This window comes from Cetorhinus maximus, chromosome 7, assembly GCF_964194155.1.
Source record: "Cetorhinus maximus chromosome 7, sCetMax3.hap1.1, whole genome shotgun sequence".
In the NCBI taxonomy this organism is placed as follows: Eukaryota; Metazoa; Chordata; class Chondrichthyes; order Lamniformes; family Cetorhinidae; genus Cetorhinus; species Cetorhinus maximus.
Window position 1 is genome coordinate 134,495,394 of NC_135885.1, and position 21,457 is coordinate 134,516,850.

Genomic DNA, 21,457 nt, shown 5'->3' on the forward strand with positions numbered 1-21,457 from the left:
GATTGATAGGGATTGTTGATAGGTGAGTGACAGATGGACGGACGGGGGGTGGTGGCAGTGGGGGCGCTGGGGATTGGTGGTGGTGTGTGTGCACTGAGCAGTGCTTGAAGCTAGTGGTACAGTTGTTGGGATGTGGCATTTGAAAATCAGTCACTGACCTTGACTACTCATGTGAGGTCATTGAGCTTTTTATGACACTGCATCCAGGTCCTTGCGGTTTGACTTCTGGCATTGACCGCCCCATTTACCTGACCCTACTGACTTCTGAGAGATTGTCTGGAGGGCCTCTTGGCCTCATGAAATGATAGGATTGTATAGGGCTCTCCTCTTCTGCAACCCCTCAACCAAAACCTTGACCACAGTGTCGGAAAACCTTGCAGACTGCTCTCTTCCATGTTGTCCCATTGTTGGGTGTTTCTGAGGTCAGAATAAGTTGCAAAATGACCTCCAGGATCTGCTTCAGCAAAATGCACCACCTTTAACAATTGAAGACTAGCTTTAAGTAGCGCAGCCTAGATTTAACTGGTGCTAGCCTTACACAATCTTCACCTCCATACTGAAGCATGCAGTCCCTCAACAGGGCGGTTGGTGTTGGTTGTACACTGCAATCAGGATATTTAGCAGGCACAAAGTTGGAATGGTGACTGCATCAGGAGCAATGAACATGGGTTAATCCAACATACCCTCCCAATACTCATTTTGGGGGGCAAAGGGAGGGGGGCTGTCAAATGTTGCCTTCAGTGACTTACAAAAGTGCCAGTTTCATAGAATTTTAATTAAGTGACTGAGTTAAGAGTAGGTATCATTCTAACCTTTCTGTCTGCTACCATTTCTATTACACAGTCTCAGGATAGGGGGCTGGTCATTTAGGGCTGAGGTGAGGAGCAATTACTTAACTCAAAGATTTGTGAATCTTTGGCACTCTCTACCCCAGAGGATTTTGGATGCTTCATCATTGACTACGTTTAAGGCTGGGATAGATAGATTTTTGGTCTCTCAGTGAATTAAGGGATATGGGGAGCAGATGGTAAAATAGAGTTGAAGCCCAAGATCAGCCAGGTCATGTAGCATAAAGGAAGGTGGTGCTGTAGTGAAACTGTCATTGGACTAATATTCCAAAGACCCAGGGTAATGCTCTGGGGATTGGGGCTCAAATCCCACCATGGCAGGTGGTAAAATTTGAATTCAATGTAAAAGGTCTGGTGGTGACCATGAAATCATTATTGATAGCCACAAAGACCCCTCTGGTTCATGTTGTGGCACTGCTGATGATAAATGCCAAGCTGCCCAAATCCCAGAGGGAAAATTAAATCAACTGCCAAAACAGATTTTACAGTTTGTATAGTATAAGGAGGTTCTGAAATCAGGAAATTATGTCCCCAACTACTTGTGATGATTTTATAATGGACTTAATGTTTATTAAAAGAGTAAGGAAAAACAACACAATTACGCTTAAATACAAGAAAGGCTTCACATAGAAAACAGTACTTCACACAGTAAACAATAGTTTAAAACAGTTCCACAAACCTTAACTTAACTACCCTTAGTTAACCTTCCCCTTTTCTGTTCAGCAACTATCCTTATAGATTCTAAAATCAATAGAATTCCAGTTATTTTTACCACACAGTGCTTTTTCCATGGGGTGTCCTCTGAGGCTGACAGCAACTGGTTCTTCAGGTCTCGTCTTGTTCGCACTGTCTTCTGGGAGTTCTGACCAGCTATCCTGCTGTCTTCTGGGAGATCTAAACAACTACCCCCTCACATAGGCTTCAGTATTTCCATAAATTCATTCCTTTCTTTTGATCAGCCATGATCATAATGAATGGTGGAGCAGGCTCGAAGGGCCAAATGGCCTACTCCTGCTCCTATTTTCTATGTTTCTATGTTTCTATCTCTCTATTGTCTCAATCAGTCTCTTCAGAAATGCTTTCTTCCCAGAATTGATTACACTCTTTCTTTCACTTTTGCACTTGGACTTGTAAAAACAAACTTACCCTATCTTTACATAAATTTCACCCAGAGTTACCTGGATGCTGTGTTTCAGGAGGCGCTCACACCCGGTAAGAGATGTGGTGGGCATCACGGAGACATGGCTGCAAGGGGATCAGGACTGGGAGCTAAATATCCAAGGATATACATCCTATCGAAAAGATAGGCAGATTGGCAGAGGGGGTGGGGTTGCTTTGTTAGTAAGAAATGAAATTAAATCAATAGCAAGAAATGACGTAGGGTCAGATGATGTAGAATCTGTGTGGGTAGAGTTGAGGAACCGCAAAGGTGAAAAAACCATAATGGGAGTTATGTACAGGCCTCCGAACAGTAGTCAGGATGTGGGGCATAAGATACACCAGGAGATGGAAAAGGCATGTAAGAAAGGCAACGTTACAGTGATCATGGGGGATTTCAACATGCAGGTAGACTGGGAAAATCAGGTTGGTAGCGGATCCCAAGAAAAGGAATTTATGGAATGTCTACGAGATGGCTTTTTGGAGCAGCTTGTGGTGGAGCCACTAGGGAACAGGCAATTCTAGATTTAGTGATGTGTAATGAGGCAGATTTGATAAGGGAGCTTAAGGTGAAGGAACCCTTAGGAGGAAGTGACCATAATATGATAGAATTTACCCTGCAATTTGAGAGGAAAAAGCTGGAATCAGATGTAATGGTATTACAGTTGAATAAAGGCAACTACAGAGGCATGAGGGAGGAGCTGGCCAGAATTGACTGGGAGATGAGCCTAGCAGGAGAGACAGTGGAACAGCAATGGCAAGAGTTTCTGGGAGTAATTTGGGAGACACAACAAAAATTCATCCCTAGTAAGAAGAAACATACTAAAGGGAGGACAAGGCAACCATGGCTGACAAGGGAAGTCAGGGACAACATAAAAGCTAAAGAGAAAGCATACAATGTGGGGAAGAGCAGTGGGAAACCAGGGGATTGGGAAGCCTACAAAGACTAACAGAGGACAACTAAAAAAGAAATGAGGGAGAAGATTAAATATGAGGGTAAACTATCCAGTAATATAAAAGAAGATTGCAAGAGTTTTTTTTAGATATATAAAGGGTAAGAGAGAGGCAAAAGTGGACATTGGGCAGCTGGAAAATGACTCTGGAGAAGTAGTAGTGGGGAACAAAGAAATGGCGGAGGAACTGAATAGGTACTTTGCGTCAGTCTTCACAGTGGAAGACAGGAGTAACATCCCCAAAGTTCAAGAGAGTCGGGGGGCAGAGGTGAGTATGGTGGCCATTACCAAGGAGAAGGTGCTAGGAAAACTGAAAGGTCTGAAGGTGGATAAATCACCTGGACCAGATGGATTACATCCCAGAGTACTGAAGGAGATAGCTGAAGAGATAGTGGAGGCATTAGTGGTGATCTTTCAGGAATCACTGGAGTCAGGGAGGGTCCCAGAGGACCGGAAAATCGCTAATGTAACCCCCCTGTTTAAGAAGAGAGTGAGGCAAAAGACAGGAAATTACAGGCCGATTAGTCTGTCGTTGGTAAGATTTTAGAGTCCATTATTAAGGATGAGATTTCAGAATACTTGGAAGTGTATGGTAAAACAGGGCAAAGTCAGCATGGTTTCATCAAGGGGAGGTCATGCCTGACAAATCTGTTAGAATTCTTTGAGGAGGTAACAAGTAGGTTAGACAAAGGAGAGCCAATTGATGTTATCTACTTGGACTTCCAGAAGGCCTTTGACAAGGTGCTGCACTGGAGGCTGCTCAGAAATATAAGAGCCCATGGTGTTAGAGGCAAGGTACTAGCATGGATAGAAGATTGGCTGTCTGGCAGGAGGCAGAGAGTGGGGATAAGGGGGTCCTTCTCAGGATGGTGGCCGGTGACTAGTGGAGTTCCGCAGGGGTCAGTGTTGGGACCACAACTTTTCACTTTATACATTAATGATCTAGATGAAGGAACTGAAGGCATCCGGGCTAAGTTTGCAGATGATACAAAGATAGGTGGAGGGACAGGTAGTATTGGGGAGGCGGGGAGGCTGCAGAAGAAATTGGACAGGTTAGGAAAATGGGCAAAGAAGTGGCGGATGGAATATAACGTGGGGAAGTGCGAGGTCATGCACTTTAGTAGGAAGAATAGAGGCATAGACTATTTTCTAAATGGGGAGAGAATTCAGAAATCTGGAGTGCAAAGGGACTTGGGAGTCCTAGTCCAGGGTTCTCTTAAGGTTAACTTGCAGGTTGAGTCGATAGTTTGGAAGGCAAATGCAATGTTGGCATTTATTTCGAGAGGACTAGAATATAAAAGCAGGGATGTGCTGCTGAGGCTTTATAAGGCTCTGGTCAGAGCACATTTAGAATACTGTGAGCAATTTTGGGCCCCATATCTAAGGAAGGATGTGCTGGCCCTGGAGAGGGTCCAGAGGAGGTTCACGAGAACGATCCCAGGAATGAAAGGCTTAACATATGAGGAACATTTGAGGACTCTGGGTCTATACTCGATGGAGTTTAGAAGGATAAGGGGGGATTTGATTGAAACTTACAGAATACTGAAAGGCCTGGATAGAGTGGACGTGGGGAAGATGTTTCCATTAGTAGGAGAGACTAGGACCCGAGGGCACAGCCTCAGAGTAAAGGGAAGACCTTTTAGAACAGAGATGAGTAGAAACTTCTTTAGCCAGAGAGTGGTGAATCTATGGAATTCATTGCCACAGAAGGCTGTGGAGGCCAGGTCATTGAGTGTATTTAAGACCGAGATAGATAGGTTCTTGATTGGTAAGGGGATCAAAGGTTACGGGGCGAATGGGGTTGAAAAACCTATCAGCCATGATTGAATGGTGGAGCAGACTCGATGGGCTGAATGGCCTAATATCTACTCCTATGTCTTATGGTCTTATGGTCTTATAACCTGTATATATCCACCTTTGAACTAAAACAAGTGAATTCAATGTTACCCCTGTTATTGCTTTATGTAAAACTCTGATATAAATTCCTCTTGGTTCATTAATATATCAAAACCATTTCTTACTGTTGGCTTTGGACTCTTGCAGTCACTCTCACTCTTACTCCAATTACCATATTTCTTGTTTTCTTGGCGCTCACTAGTGTCCTTTAGGGAAGGAAATCTACCATCCTTACCTGGTCTGCACTACATGTGACTCCAGACCCACAGCAATGTGGTTGACTCTTAAAATGTCTTCTGATCAAGGACAGTTAGGGATGGGTGATAAATGCTGGTCTAGCCAACAATGCCCATATCCATGAATAAAAGTATAAATGGCGGAGCAGGCTTGATGGGCTACGTGGTTTACTCCTGCTTCTATTTCTTGTGTTCTTATTAGGGAAGATTAATTTCCTTTCCTGCAGAAAGTGCATCAATGGCCATAGATTTATCCTAATGTTATGACACAGCAGTTGGTAAAGGCTGAGTTATTTAGAATCCCAGAGGGAAACTTTAAACAACTGTCATAAACTATATTTTCAATTGGTATGTTTGAGATGCAACTCTGAATTCAGTAATGAAACCACCAAGCCTCCAGAGGTATTTTATATAAATGAAACATTTATTACAATGTATTAAACACATACACATGTCTACACATTACTACCATAATAACTATTAAACAAATCCCCAAATTAATCACACCCGGGTAACCTTCCCCAAGGCAACAATAACCCATAGACTTAAACAGACACCAGGCAAAGCACATTTTATCTTATGAATTCAAAATGAGGTTCCTTTCAATTTGTTCCTTCACAGTTACAGTTTTAGGCTTACAGGCTTAGATCTTTCATGCCTCTGGCTTCCAGACACAAAACTCTTCTGTATATACCTAGCCTTCCCTTTGAATGTAAATTCTCATTGTATCACCAGGCCCTTTGAACTCCACCTCTTCAAACAATAAAACCCCTTTCATAGCACCAATTTTATTAGTATTATAAACATATTGCTTGGTGTCTCCTAACTAGGCGCAAGATTTCACCCTCAGTCTTTGAATGGTTTATTCAACAAAATGCAAGTGTCTGCTTACTGATTAACATCTCAAAACTACTATACATCAAAGCACCCAAACTAGCTGGCTTTAATCCAATTAAGACACACACAGGCACACCTACAGACACAGACCCTACTATATGTTCAATTTAAAATAATTTCCAATAACATTATATACATTAATATCTTCATGACACCCAAAGATAATTATGTACAGTTAGAAACGTGTCACACAATTTCCTCCTTTTATGAAATATCTTCCCCAGCATAGAAACACTGGTCTCTGAAACAAGGTGCAATGGATCTTTTGCTCCAATTTTCAAATTGCAATCCGTACTTAAAATTAAGATATAACTTAAAAGATCTATAATGGAGGATTTGGTCTAAGGTGTGTGTCTATGCACAAAAGTGTCCATTGACAGCCCTCTCATTTCAGGAGTGAATTTTGCATAGAAATTAAAAAACAGAAAGAAGCTATTTGGCCCATTGTACTCATGGTGGAAGTGAAATCACAATCATCAGCAGTGTTAAAGTGGAAATATATCCGTTTTCCTGAATGATTCTTTTGGGGGGGAGGGGAGGAACAAATTTGTATTTTTGGGCTCACTTAGATTGAAGGATATTGGCGGTAGGAAGTGAGGTTAGTGGATAGTGATGCTGGGATCATTATCCCATTTCAGTATAACCCATGCTAGAATATAAACCTTTCCCTATTCTGCTATTTTATTTGCATAAACAAATTTCATCCGCACTGTTGACCAGTTCAGATGACAAGGAGCTCTATTGTTACAACACACCTCAGACCCAATTCCAGAAGAGTTTATTAATCTTTATCACTTATTATTCCTCTCATTTCCTGGACCAGCCATCCTTCAGGCATTTCTGAGTCAGATCATCAGTTCACTGCCAAATTGTGGGTAGCTTTTGTACCCTGTACTTGCGCCACTAGGAATAGAGTTGAGAGCTCTCAAGCTACAGCCACCGCTGAGAAATGAGAAATGAGTGCCCCAAGGGTGAAAAGACCCTGTGCTAATTCAGAGCACCACCCACTTCCCTGATTAATGTCACAGAATCAAAGGCATCTATGACTACACGGCAAACAAGCAATCACGATTGTACAGCACTCCACAGCTCCTCATTTAGAAAAAAAAGCATTCATGCTCTGCTCACTGGCTTTTGTGTGCTGGTGAAATTTTAAAAGGTAGGACAGAGCGAGGAATTAAAAAAACAGATGAGCTGGCTTCCAAATTCTCTTTCAATGTTAATATTTAACTTCTTTCATAGGGAATGCATTGTTAGAGATGCAAGATGACTTCTTTCTGAATCAAAGTTTGATGGATTTCCTCCCTCCCTTTTTCCAAATTAAATATCTTGAGAGGTTATGCAAAATGTCCAACATTGAATTGATTGGTCTATTGTCTGATTTTCTGCCCTGCTGAAATCAACAATAGAGAAAATCGGACATAATTAGATTCCTGCTGCTTTGCCATCACCTGTAATGGTGACAGTGCCCAAGAAAAATAATCCTCATTTGTTTCTCGAAAGACTTGTCCCCCGACTGGACTGCCCAAAGTTGGATTGCCTTATTAATTCAGGTGAAGTGGTGCTGGTCACTGCTGCAAGCGCTCTGAACACTTTACATTGAGGGGCATTCCCCTTATTGTGCAGGAGTGTAATATAGGGATGGAAGCAATAGGGATGGAACCTTGTGATCAAAGCTAGATATCACGGGGGTGAATTTGCTCTGTACTATTAGCATGTGGCAGCGTCAAAGAAAATGGCCAGCCCATTTTATACCACGCCCGATTTTCACTGGGGGAGAAAATCTTGACTGGTGTCAAACGGCTGCTGATTCTCTATCAGCCTCATGGTACTGGCAAAAGCCAATTTCACAGCCACTTTGTTTTTTGCAAATCCATTTGAAGGCAAACCAAAAGCCTCAATATGATAAACATTGATTTGTACAATTAAACTGTTATGCTTTACAGGCGGCATGTGAACTTACAAGGCACTGATTATGATTGAACTCACAATGCAATGTGCCTTTGTGTAATAATGCAAAATAATAAATATGCTATGGGTGCTCATGTCAGTGGCTTGTCATGCTTGACTGAAACAAATTATTTCTAACTGCCTTCATTCTCACCCAGAGGGTGGTTGGGCTCTGGAACTCACTGCCTGAAAGGGTGGTATAGGCAGGAAGGTGCATTTTTAAAAAAATACTCAGATTATGCACTTGAAGTGCTGTAACCTCTTTTTAAAAATTATTTCATGGGATGTGGGCATCATTGGCAAAGCCCATGCCCTAAACATTTCAGAGGGCAGTTAATTGCTGTACCCTGCAGCCCATTGCTGGGAGTGTGGGATCACAAGTAAGCCAGACCAGGTAACGACAGCAGATTTCCCTTCCCTCAAGGGACATGTGTGAACCAGATGGGTTCTCATCACAATTGATGATAGCTTCATGGTCACCATCACTGACACTAGCTTTTAATTCCAGGTTTATCAATTGGATTTAAATTCTGCCAGCTACCCATGGTGGGATTTGAACATATCCTGCCAGAGAATTAGTTGGGCCTGCTGGATTACTAGTCCAGTGACAATATCACCAGGCCACCATCTCCCCCGGCCCCCTAGAGGGCTGCGCAAAAGGTGGAAAGACTATAAGACCATAAGACATAGGAACAGAAATTAGGCCATTCGGCCCATCGAGTCTGCTCCGCCATTCAATCATGGCTGATAAGTTTCTCAACCCCATTCTCCCGCCTTCTCTCCGTAACTTTTGATCCCCTTACCAATCAAGAACCTATCTATCTCGGTCTTAAATACACTCAATGACCTGGCCTCCACAGCCTTCTGTGGCAATGAGTGGCAATGTGGAAAGTGAGAGGAGGCTGGATAGCTCTTTTTCGGCTGACTCATGCACCTTGGGCTGAAATTTCTACGTTTCTTTCTGCTCCAAGGCCGGGATTTTCCGGCCCTGTCATGGGTGAGGCGGGCGCCCCAGCCAGAAGCCCATTGACCTGCGGCGGGACCAGAAGATCGTGGCGGCGGGCAGGTGCAGAAAGCCCTGCCGCCACTTTCTGACCCTGAGGAAACCCTGCCCGGGAAACTTTCTGTTTAAAACATGATTGTCAGTGTTGGTCTTTGCCCCAAATCTTTCTCACTGAGCTCGCAAACAAAAAGGGGAACGTCAAGGCTGAAAAAAGCCCGGCCTAAGGTGCCGGGACAGCCCAACGAAGTGAGTGCGAGGTTTATTGATCAAAGAGAACAGTTAATGAATGGCTTATTGTTTTCATCCTTTGGAGAAACAATTTTGATGCCTGGCTCCTTCATACTTTCCCTTTTTTCCATCTCTGTGTTCTTTTACAACTTGCATGATTGCTTTAAAACCCTCCAACGTTTAAAGGTAACCCTTTCCCAAAATCATTCAGGGGAGAAATGGCCCAAAGAAATCCCTAAATATGAAAGGTGCATATGCACCAAGAACTTGAGAATACCTCCCCACTCTCGCCCCCCACCCCCCAACATCCCTCCCCATCCAAGTTCCAGGGATCGGCTCCATGTTGGCCAACAAGAAAGCAAAAGGATCTCCTGCTCCCCCCTGCCCCTCCACCCTCATCTACCCACCCCCCGCCCCCAACACACCCCATCACCCCTACACCACCAACTGCAGACAGGAAAATGTGCCAAAGGCTGGATCTGCACCCACTGCTAAGCCATGGAGCAGACTAAAGAATCATTGCCACTAGGTGACCAGGAAAAATCCAGGGACCTTGAAGGCCCCAGAGTCTCCTGGCCATTGCAGCTAGATGTTCATACATAACCCATTGTGAATGCGTGTCACTACTTGTTTTAGCTAAATGCCTGGAAACCATAAAGCAGAAATATAATTTTGAGCCTGGATACAATTGGTTCATTTTAACTGTTATCTGCACAAAAAAATCTGATAACCTTTTTTTGCTCTTTGGAAGTATAGGTTACATTGATAGACATAAAGAACAGTCAAATGTGGCGAGTTTTCTGTTTGGCAGTGCTTTTAAGCAGTTTTTGTTTTGAAAACTGGCTTGCTTGGGTACATGGAAATAATGAGAGTCCTGCAGCTACATGCAATGTGCATTGACAAGTGCATGTCCTAGGAAACCGGCTTTGGGTTCCATACAGACAAGGTGTATCAGTGTCTTTGAGACTGAGTCTGGCAAAATGCCATGTCGAATTTTGGATTTTGATCATAACACTCTGCAATTAATTAAAGCCGTAGCTCGAAGTGATTTGGAATCGCGCTATCATTGTTTCCACCGTGGCCAAGGTAAATTCCCTCCTCCACCCCCACTGACAATGCTGTGAGAATCTTGAAACCTCAAGTTACCACCACCCTCGCGTTTCGGAGCGCACGGTGACTACCACCTCGGGCAGCCCGGGAGCCCAGTGCTCTGCTCACTGTGCAGTTTTGCCTGGCTCCGTGAAGTGGTCACTTCTCAAGGCACTGGGGGAGGAGAGGGAACTATGTCAAGAGCTGATGCAGAGGGTTGCAGAGCGGTGGCCTTTCCCGTCTCTCTCAGCAGCAGCAGCAGCAGCAGCAGAGTCAGGAAACTGCAGAAATCCCTGGCAACAGTCCATCCCCCCATCAAGCTTCTATTTTTTCTAGTCTGTACGGTCAATTAAAAACAGCTCTTTTCTCTGCTTATAGCTAGAATTGAAACCTTTCAGTAACTACAGTGAGCCTAGGCAATATTCTTTCTTTTCAGAGAAAGGGTCTTTATGTCAGTTATTACAGTTTTTGTAAGTCCTATTTCCATAAAATACAAATAGAATTGAGTGGGCTTTGCTTATTTCACAATTGAATGTAAAACTGTACAGGGCTAGAAGAACCCTTTCAAGTGATGGACATTCTAGTGTGGAACAGCCAAGGTATGCTGCAAGTATATTTTAAACCCAGCCAGGGAAACAGGACGGGGATGCAGTCTATTTAGATCCACAGCCACCTTATTTTAACCTCATTCCAAATACTTTCTCACGGCTCTGCTTCACAGGCTGCGAGAGGTATTTTTGACTTTGTGCTGCAGCCACATAGGTTTGTGGGCAGCCCTTCGCGAGGTAGGAGGGTTGGACGGGGTTACAGAAACAGAGGACAGAATGATTTTGCCAAATTAAAGCAATAATGCCACTTTGAAGCTTAAGACCGTAGGTGTAAATGGATCATCAGCCGTTCCAATATTTTGGGGTGAAAAGTAAATGAATGTATAAATTATCCGCATACACGTATTCCTGTATTTGTGTATATATATATATGTGTGTGTGTGTCTGTGTGTCATAGATATATAATGTTATACACACACACACATATAGGGAATTTAAACTGCAGGCCCACGGTGATTTTAATGCTGTAAACTGACTGAGCTGCTCGAAAACCTCCTACAAAGGGGCCCCTGTGTAATTCGATGCATGCTGGTAAGGCTTAGGGTATATTGTCCTCTGTTGTTTATGAAGCCTCCACCCACTGGCCCACCCTACATTAACCAGATCATGTGACTCCGGTAAGTCATTTGCAAGTACAACAGTCCTCTGTGCGCCCCCATTCATTTCCTGCACAGAGCAGCTGAGGGAGAAGAGACACTGTATAAGGGAAGGAAATAATTCTCTTCTGCAGCTTTCCAGCAGGTCAGCGCTTTATATTCTTTCTTCTTATTCTTTGTGTTGTGCTGGCTTACTGCTGAAAGGCAGTGGCTGTCCGACTGCGTTGAGGAAGGCATTGTTGGACAGAATTTGACTCGCGTCTCGCTTGTTTTCCTAACAGTTCTTGCAGCGAGCAGAAATCTCAGTGGCTTGAATGCAGTTGTTGGCGTGTGATCCTTGGAGTCAGGGGGTCTACAGATGTGGGAGTGTCAGTAGAAGGGAGCCAGGCTAATGCCATCTTCAGCAGCCCTCGGTGCTACATCTAGTTAACAGTAGCAATGATGTGCGTGGTGTCACTCGATAATGCTTCATATTGTAGTTCATAGCCAGGGGGCTGAAGCCTTACTTAAGAGGGGCTGTGCTTCCAGACTTGTCCAGAGTTGACAGCGGACACTTTCAGAGACTGGTTGAGAGGGTCGCTGTTTGAGAGCACCTAGAAACTACCACTTTGCAGTCTAGGATTGAAAATGAAAACAGGAGCGCTATTCCCCCGTGGCATTAGGTTGTGTTAATGCAATATTGTCCTATGAGTACTGTCAGAAACTGTCGGGCTGCACTATTTACAATCACAAACTTGTACTGCTCAACCTCATCCTTTGTACCAGCATGTCTCCGCACATTTATACCGTAACATTTCATAGAAACCTTGACCTTCCCACCTTTTGACCACTGCGTGTTAATGTTTACTTTAGTTACAGCAAAGCTATACATAAGGGGGGAGTGGCTACCGGTGTATACGTATTATCACATATTCCTGAACCCTGGTAAAAGCACAGGGCAGAGACTTAAATAAGAAAAAAAAAATGAAAATACATACTTCTGTAATCCATCAGCTTTTACAATATTTTCTGTGGATAATGCAGCCAGGAGCATTTTTGGCAATATATGATTTCAGTAATGTATTTGTGCTGCAGCTGTTGTACAGTAAGGCAACATTAATTTCACGAGGAAGGATTAGGTGCTATAGAATGGTTGTAGGTCTGTTTTGCTGGAGGGATATGTATCGGGTGGGGTGTGCAGGGCGGTGGTGGGGTGGGCAGGCCGGTGGTGGGGTGGGCAGGGCGGTGGTGGGGTGTGCAGGGCGGTGGTGGGGTGTGCAGGCCGGTGGTGGGGTGTGGGATTTGACTGGGCTGGGAACTAAAGTATAACCAGTCACTGTCAAATACTTCTCTGATAGAGTTTAGCCTAATACCTGGAACTCTGTCATGGTTTTATCAGCTTGTTGAAATTTACTTACAAACTGTTGTCGAGTATGCAATTAAAAAAAATGTAAGGCTGTCTCACCTAGCCTATCACATTACTGACAAGAAGTCATACTAAAGTTTTAGGAAGTTAATTCAGGAGACAGCCTTTAGTTTCGAGAGACCAGAGTGAAAACATGTCAGAAAAATATCAGAATTATAACCTCCTGCGTACAACAGTTTATTCTTGTTATCATAGTATGGCTTTGTTTGGGGATTTCGAAATAAATTCAGTCAGAAAACTTGACAGTTGCTGTACAGTTGTGAGTTGCCATATGGGGGAGGGGAAGGAAATATGAGGTCAAATGCCAAACACTCCCAAAGTTGACCAGTTAAGTTGAACTGGGGCTGGGCTTGGTTCCTGTGTGGAATAACAGATTGCTCTGTTCTGCAAGTACAAAGCAAAGCTAGGATGCTGCAATGCTACAGTTTTAGATTTCCAGATAGGAGACCTGAATTTGACTCAAAATCATGACTGATTTTCTCCAATTACTCTTTCCCTTGATAAGCTGACCACCCTTGGTGGCAGGGGGGCTAATCAGAGGAGAGGGGGAGGGGAGGGGGAGAGGGAGGAGGGAGAGGGGGGAGGTGGGGGGGCGGGGGCAAAGGATCTACTCTTAACACTTTTCCAGAAATAACAATCCAGTGAGTAAGTTCATGAAGAAACCTGTGGTTGAACCATTTTGCCTTGATTTTGGTTAGTGAGGTGAAAGGTTAACTGTATTCAGCAGGAGAAAATATTTGAAAAATAACTTCTTTTTGGATCCAAACACAAACATATAAAATACCCAGAATGATCGTGTTACCCCCCCCTGAATTCTCTTGACAGAAGTGGCAATTTCCATGGTTTGGATTTGAGTTTAAATTATTCAGTGAATCAGGGTCAGTTTGGGAGAGACCAGACTCAGAATTCAAACTCATTTCTGCTATCAGAGTTCTTTATGTCTATGAAATAATTTTCCTTTGAGTTTTCTCTTTTTTTCCATTTTTTTATGACTGTCAAATGCGGCTCACTACCTGAACTTTTTTGTTCCACACAGGAGGTTTGCTAATTAACTCGTGGCTACAGTAATGTGTTGTACTTTGCTAGTGGAACTGCACCTGCTCCAAGGTGAGGTGCTTTGTTTTATTCCCACAGGCTCCCAAGGTGAGCCATTTTACCAAAGTGCTCAGTTGAAGGCAGGTACACACATCAAGCTTATAATCATCTGGCCTATGACAAACACAGCATTTTGTCCCTTACTTAACTGTTTACTAGTGGTTATTAAGGTCAAAGCTGTCATCAGTGTTGCTCCACTATTGGCCAGCTGGTACAGTTCAATAATTCAACTGGATTGAGCTGGTCTGTGTTAATTCCTTCCCTGCTCCATCCCTGTAACCCAGAGAGAATATCTTATCTGCCTGTGACATTCCATTTAGTAGGCCCTATCAATAGCTGGCTTAACTCACACACCCAAAAAAAATGAGTTTGAATAAAAGGCCTTCATAATATGTATCAAAAATTTTCTATATGGCATAATATTCTAAAAAAAAAATTGTGTCCCATCTTTGACCATTGTACCAAGATCCTTATCATGTCCAAAATACAGTTAAGAGTGTTTAGCTAGATTCTATGACAATGTAGTGGGTAAATGCACCACCAGTGTGGTGTTGAGCTACATAGATTTGTAAGGTTCAAGATTGATCCCTAGACTGCTCTGTGCCAGCTGATCTGAGCTAAGGGGTGGAAGAGGAGTGCTCTAATAGACTTGGGGTTGTCAATAGGACATTTGGAATTGTACACAATACTTCCTTGTTCCCTCCATGCACACAAATGGTTAAATTTAAATACTTTTGAGTTTTTTTTTTCACACTTGATGACATTTTTGGTGAAGGGGGGTGGGGAGTTGGTAGGGGAAAGAACCAAGATGAAGCATCAGACAAGAAGCATAGAGAACATGGGAGAGATGAAGTGCAATAGAATAGAGAGAGGCTCAGAAAGAGAAGGGATCAGATGCATGAGAAATGTTAGTGCAGGCTAAAGTAGATTGGAATGTACATGTGTAAATGCAATGAGAACAAAAAATAAAGTGATGAGGTGCGGGCAAAAGTTACCATATGGGGGTTATGATATAATGGCATTTATGGAGACCTGGCTAAAACAAGGGCGGAATGAGCACTTAGCATTCCTGGCTACAATGTATCCAGATGGGATCGAGAGTGAAAAAAATGAGGAAATTGGCAGTATTGATCAAAAATAATATTAAAGCCCTACACAGAGATTATGTTCTAGAGGGTCCAAAGAATCCATTTGGTTAGAGTTAAGGTGTAGAATGGGAGCTGTTCTGCTGCTGGGTGTGTATCATAGGCCATGAAATAATTAGAGACATTTCAGAAAGATGTACAAACAATAGAGTGATGATAAAGGGGGGTGGGTTCAGGGTGGTGGGGGAACTTCAATGATCTTAATGTAAACAGGGGAAAATCAGTGTAAAAGGCAAAGTGGGGGAGGAATTCTTGAATGTGTACAGGGAGAACTTTCCCGATCAGTGTGTTTCCAGGCAACTGAGGAAAACAGTTCTGAATCTAATCCTGGGGGAAATTAAAAGGGGGGAATTGACACGAATAGGACAGCATGTGGAAACAATATCATGAGGTGAAATTATGGAAAGGGTCAAGAAGTATTCAAAGATACATGGTGAATTGAAAATATACCTGGCCAAGGTCAAAGATTGTCAGGTAAGGAAATAAATAAACAATGGAAGGCATTCAAGAGGTGAGATATTCCCGCAAAGGGGAGAAGAAGAGCATTCAAAGCTAGAGCTCCCGGGATGACTCCACCCGCAGCGCAAAATTCAGCTCCAGGAGTTCTCCGGGGCAGTCCCTAGTAGGACGGGACCATCAGTGGATTGAGTGGCTGTATCGCCTGGCAAGGTCCGTTGTGGGAGCTGTTTGAATGCAAAATATGCTCCAGCAACTGGATTTGCTGCCCCGGGGATTAAAATGTGTTCACATTTGCGTACACTGTGCACACACATCAGGCCAGGCTGCTGAGTAAGCCTTGGTAGCCCTGGCTGGTGGAAGGGAAATCTCAATGAGTCCAGTGATCCCTGTTTTGGTGAAGTTCCTGTGCGGGAACATTGGCTGAGGTTAGGATTGGGCTCAGGTGTGATGTCCCACTGTCTAACGTTATGTTGATATTCATTACCTAAGCTCACTGGTGAAGAATGTCCACTTCATTGAAGTGCCAGGTGATGAAGCCATTGAAATATAGTCCAGAAATGGATTTTTCGCGCCCCCCCCCCCAACCCAGTGGGTTCCCCCACAGCGGATATGGCAAGCCAGCCAAAATTCCATCGACTTCGGCGGGACCAGAAGATCCCGGCAGTGGGCGGGACCAGAACATTCCGGCCAGTGAGTTTCTTAGAGAGAGAGGAGAGGGAGAAACAGTATAAAATGAGAAGGAGGGAAATAAGTTGAGCAGATAATACAGTAAAAATATGAATATCTGAGTACGTGAATCAGTTTTCGGATAACAAAGGGTTGAGTATTAATTATATATTAATTGTGTTTAATTTTATGCAAGTGTGGTTGGCTCTAACTAGGTAGAAACAGACTTAAACTGTGGTTGTTGGGTTAGGAGATACATGCTTGTAATGTGCAACTCAGTAAATAAATTCTTATAAAAGTGTGTAAAGATTGGCTGCAGTTGTATTTTTCACCACCAAGCTTTCTGGAGCATAACATTGGTATTAGCAGGAAAGACAAGGTATGAACTGAAGTCCTTCGGTCAGTATTGTTCTGCCCCATCAGATTCAGACAGACAAATCTCACTGTCAGATTGGTTCGTCTTGGGGAAGAGAGCAGGAGGAAGGAAAAAACAAATATCAACTGGGTAACATCTGCTCAGCAGAGCCGAAGCTTTGGTTGACTGAAAATGAGAAGTATTGATGGCAGTGATAAAGAAATTCACGGTCCAAAGCTGGTGAAAGGCCGTTAACTAAAGAGGTGGGATTTCAATTTAATTTTTGTGTTTGCAATTAGAAAGAAACAACAATGAATCTTTGTTTTTAAATTTAAGAATAGTTGAATGTCAAAAATAAAATAGGCTAGGTTTTTAAATTGGGTGCCCACCACCCATCTGGAATATTGTGTACAGTTTTGGTCTTCTTATTTGAAAAAGGATATAATTGCGTTAGAAGGATTTAAGAGACAGTTCACTCAGCTCATTCTTGGGATGAAGGGGCTATCTTATGAGAGAAGGTTGGACAGGTTGGGCCTGTATCCATTGAAGATTAGAAGAATGAGAGATGATCTTATTGAAACCTATAAGATCCTGAGGGGATTTGACAGAGTGGATGCTGAGAGAATGTTTCCCCTTATGGGAGAGACTAGAACTAGGGGACACATTTTTAGAATACGAGGTCTCCCTTTTAAGAGGGAGATGAGGGGAATTTTTTTTCTCTGAGGGTCAATAGTCTGTGGAATTCTTTTTCCCAGAGGACAATGGAGGCTGTGTCATTGAATTTATTCCATGCAGAGTTAGACAGATTTTTGATAGACAAGGGAGTCAAGGGTTATGGGTTGTGTGGCTGGGGGAGGGGGGAATGGGGTGCAACGGGAAAGTGGAGTTGGGACCACAATCAGATCAGCCATGATCTTATTGAATGGCGGAGCAGGCTCAAAGGGCCAAATGGCCTACTTCTAAGTCCTATGCCCCTAAAAATTACAGAGGCTTTGAGAGATGTTCTGTTTGTCCATCTTCTGTATATTTGTTGACTAGCACATTGTTCCTGCTTCTGTGAGGTAATAGAAAATGTTTTCTGCAATGCTCGAACTGCTTTCCTTTGGGTAGCTTTTTTTTGGAAGTTAAGAGTTTGTCAGTATTTGTAGGCAGCCCCTAAACTAGGAAGCACTGATACTTGACCTTTGCAGCTTATTTTTAATTAAATTATTCTTTTTTGTTTACATTAAACATGAATTAATTTTGTCCCCTGGTTATAATTCTTTCGAGTTATCAACAGTCACAGATTGCAACTCTTCCGAGTACAATCACAGTTCTTGGTTTCTGGGAGTGGGACATGAACCCACAACCTGCTGATTCAAAGGCAAGGGTGCTATGAACTGAGCCACAGCTGACACCTCCCCCTGGTTATAATGGTGCAGCTTTCACCTCTCTTAGGAAAATACTATCAGGTGTAATCCATTCAACCCCTTGAAGCTGTTCTGCCAATTTGTTTTCTTTATTCTTTCATGGGATGTGGGCATCACTAGCATTTGTTACTCATTCTAATTGTCCTTGAACTGTGTGGCTTGCTCAGCCATTTCAGAGGACAGTTAAGAGTCAACCATATTGTTGTGGATTTGGAATCACATGCAGCCCACACTGGGTAAGGACGGCAGACCTCCTTCCTTAAAGGACATTAGCAAACCAGATGGGTTTTTACAGCAGCCTGTTACGGTCAGGGTGGGAGGGTTAATTTAAACCGCACTAATTTCTCCTCTCACCACCCATCCGTAAACAGAACAGTATTTTGATTTGCTTTTCCCTTTATAACCAGTTGCATATTTTCCAAGCCCTTGGTTTTGCTGTAATCCAATTTCTAGTAATAACCCCACCCCCAACTCGAGATAGAATGAACTCAAAGGGTTAGTTTATTTGCACACACTCAAACACGGGAGGAGGGTAGCAACATTGCCTTCTTTTCACTCATACAGTAAAAGAAGGATAGAGAAAAGAGAGATTTACAGGAAAAGACCACAGAGAAAAGAAATATTGTTTCACGTGGGTCCATAGTATAGAATTAAAATCCAGTGAGATACTCCTTCACAAAGGCCAGCAGGCCGAAAACAGATGATGTATAAGGCACTCCTCTGCTGGAGTTGACTTCACACGATGAGAGTGATTCATCCTCTGTGTACCTATCTTGTAGGTGATGGTAAAGAAGTTCCAGCAGAAACAGTGTAGATGTGGCCAGATATTCAGTCTGGGCAGTTAGATGGTAAAATGGCAGACTGAGTTTGCAGTTTAGCAGGGCAATATAACTAGTTCCACCAGCTAGAGGTTCACATCACATGACTCCCACCTCACCACATTGTAATTGACAAGGGATGTGTATCCCTCATCTGGGTCCTCGAGATTTTTAAATGTCCCAGCCATTAAGAGTTGAAAGGAAGGTTACGGGGTCCTTTGTCCTTGCAGATGAGGAGACTCCAGTTGGCCAACCTTGGTTAGGAAAAGCAGATGGCCTTTGTATAGTTCTCTTTGAATTTGGGGTGTTGTTAGTGTCTCTTCAGAGATAACAAGGCGTGAGTTTCTTTGAAACTGCCAGGCAACCATGAAGATATAAATATATATTTTGTTAAAAAAAACACAGGGAGAGATCTTAGTCCCCTCATAAATCATTGATAGTTTCATGGTCACTGTTACTGAGACTAACTTTATATTCCAGATTTTATTAATTGAATGTAAACTCCACCAGCTGCCGTAGTGGAATTTGAACTCATGTCCCCACGGCATTAGCCTGGGCTGATGGATTGCTAGTCTAGTGACATTACCACTATGCCACCATTTCCCTGGCCTGCCCAATTTTTATTTCACTTCGTACCTCCAGACACTCAGTCAGCTAAGAGCATCAAGGGAGCGCCAAGTGGCAGGGGCTGGGACGGGCAGTAGCTCAACTTGCGGCGGACCACCAGCCAATTAATTAGGTCATAGCTCATTGGCATCTCAACTCTTAACTATCTGCCCTGGCTCTGCTACCAATAATACACTCCACTGGGCATCCTACAATTAGGGTGAAACAATTTAGCCTGTTATGTTTTTCTGATTCTCTCCCCTCCTCACCTGAAGGGTTTATGGCTGGCTTACGTTTGCACGTGCACTGGTCACCGTCAGATATCTGCTCAAGCGCTTATTCTTTACGTGTGAGGCCAAACGTTAAGCAAACGATTTTAACCTAAGCCCCTGCCATTCAGAAAATCAATGTGATCCTGTGAAGCACTGGCTTTAGACCCTGTCCGATTGTCCTCTTTGGTGAAGTCAATGGAAAGTAATATTAAGAAGAGTGGAAATCCAGCCTTCCCATTTGGTGATTTTAAAATCCACACCCCCCCCCCCCCCCCCCCCCCCCCGGCCCGAAGTATTGGCTTGCTATTACGCCATAAAAATCATCATATCCTGTTTTCACTACATGCCTGCAAACATGTAATTTCCAGCTTGGGGTATTGTGGTCAGGACTCAGGAACCCAGATTGTCTTTTTCATATTAGCCCAGAGATCCTATCACCAGTTGTCAGACCCCCCACCTCTACCCCAGCGAAAGTTATCGAAATCAGTGCAAAGCAGGAGCCGAATTTTGAGCCCTTCTGTCCTGTCAACAGCAACAAACCCGCTGATGCTACAGTCACCTAGGACATCGGCGGGGGGGCAGCTCCATTTGTTTTAATAGATGATCATGGAGCCAGTTAACAATTTTAGATATAAAAACGGAAAGTGCTGGAAAGACTCAGCAGACCTGGCCGCATCTGCGGAGAGAGAAACAGAATTACCGTTTTGAGTCCGATGCAACTCTTCTTCCGGAGATGCCAGACCCGCTGAGTTTTTCCAGCACTTTCTGTTTTTATTTCAGATTTCCAGCATCCGCAGTATTTTGCTTTTATTAACAATTTTGGAGCTGTGTCTGAATTAATATACATAAAAATATATATTCATTTAAAAAAAAAAATCAGTATGTGCAATGATGTGGGCATTCTAAATAAATGTTGACTTTTACTGTCTTTGTATTTCACTGGGGGAAAAAAAGATCGAAAGCATTTTATGGCACCCATGCCCAGAGTTAGACTGGAAATCAGACTCATGAGCCTGTCTACTGAAGAAAGTTATGTAAGCTTAAAAGCTTTGGCAACCTGACGAACAGGTGTTTGCGAATAAGCTCAGTAGGAGCAAAAAAGGGGGCTGGTCAGGATTTGCAGATGCTATGAAACAGGGGAGCTGGTTGGTGCGTGTACTAATGTACAATAGGGCAGCTTCTTAGGAGACCGAGAGGACAATGAGAAAAGAAGACAATTTATTGCAAGTAGCATTGCTTTTAATGTGAAATCTTAATGGGGAGATAGGAAGCCTAGTGCAGTCCAGTGGTTTAATGGAGAGGCTAAGATCACTGGCAAATGGTGTTACATTAAAAAAAAAAGCACTAATATTGATTCTAGATGCAGCTCCGTTTTCGAACCTGCAATAAGATTGTTTGCATGCACGGAACTCATGGGAAGGTGTGGCCCAATATCTGCAGTGCTGAGCAGGATGAAAGCCAGTGTGGTTGCACAGACCTAAGAGAAACAAGCAACTACAAGCATCTTTATATAACAATCACATTCTGACCAACTGTTTCATTTTAGGCTGTTGACTGAACTTTTATTTACCTTTTTTTCTTAAATAATAAATGGTCAGTGTAAGAGCACTGTGGGTAGCAGGTTAGGGGCAGATTGTTCACTTGGCAATTTGGCTCAGTTTCTGAAAGTGTGTGACCGAAGGAAACTGTGAAAGCAGAAGTAGGGGGAAATAAAAACTTTGGTAACTGCAAACAAATGTCACTAAAACTGCAGTAGAAGTGGATC

General features: G+C 43.1%; 1 protein-coding gene across 6 annotated transcripts in view; it reads left to right on the forward strand.

The window, feature by feature from the left end:
- The first annotated feature begins 11,458 nt into the window (after positions 1–11,458).
- The window catches only part of klf12b (Kruppel like factor 12b), a 246,205-nt gene continuing 236,206 nt past the window's right edge, over positions 11,459–21,457 (forward strand). For 4 of the 6 annotated variants that reach the window (XM_078545980.1, XM_078545983.1, XM_078545984.1 and 1 more), the window contains exon 1: positions 11,459–11,607. The gene's annotated coding sequence lies outside the window, so the exon portion shown is untranslated. Of the gene's footprint in view, positions 11,608–13,903; positions 13,975–21,457 lie in introns of all 6 variants that reach the window. The other 2 variants (XM_078545981.1, XM_078545982.1) reach the window with 2 other exon arrangements.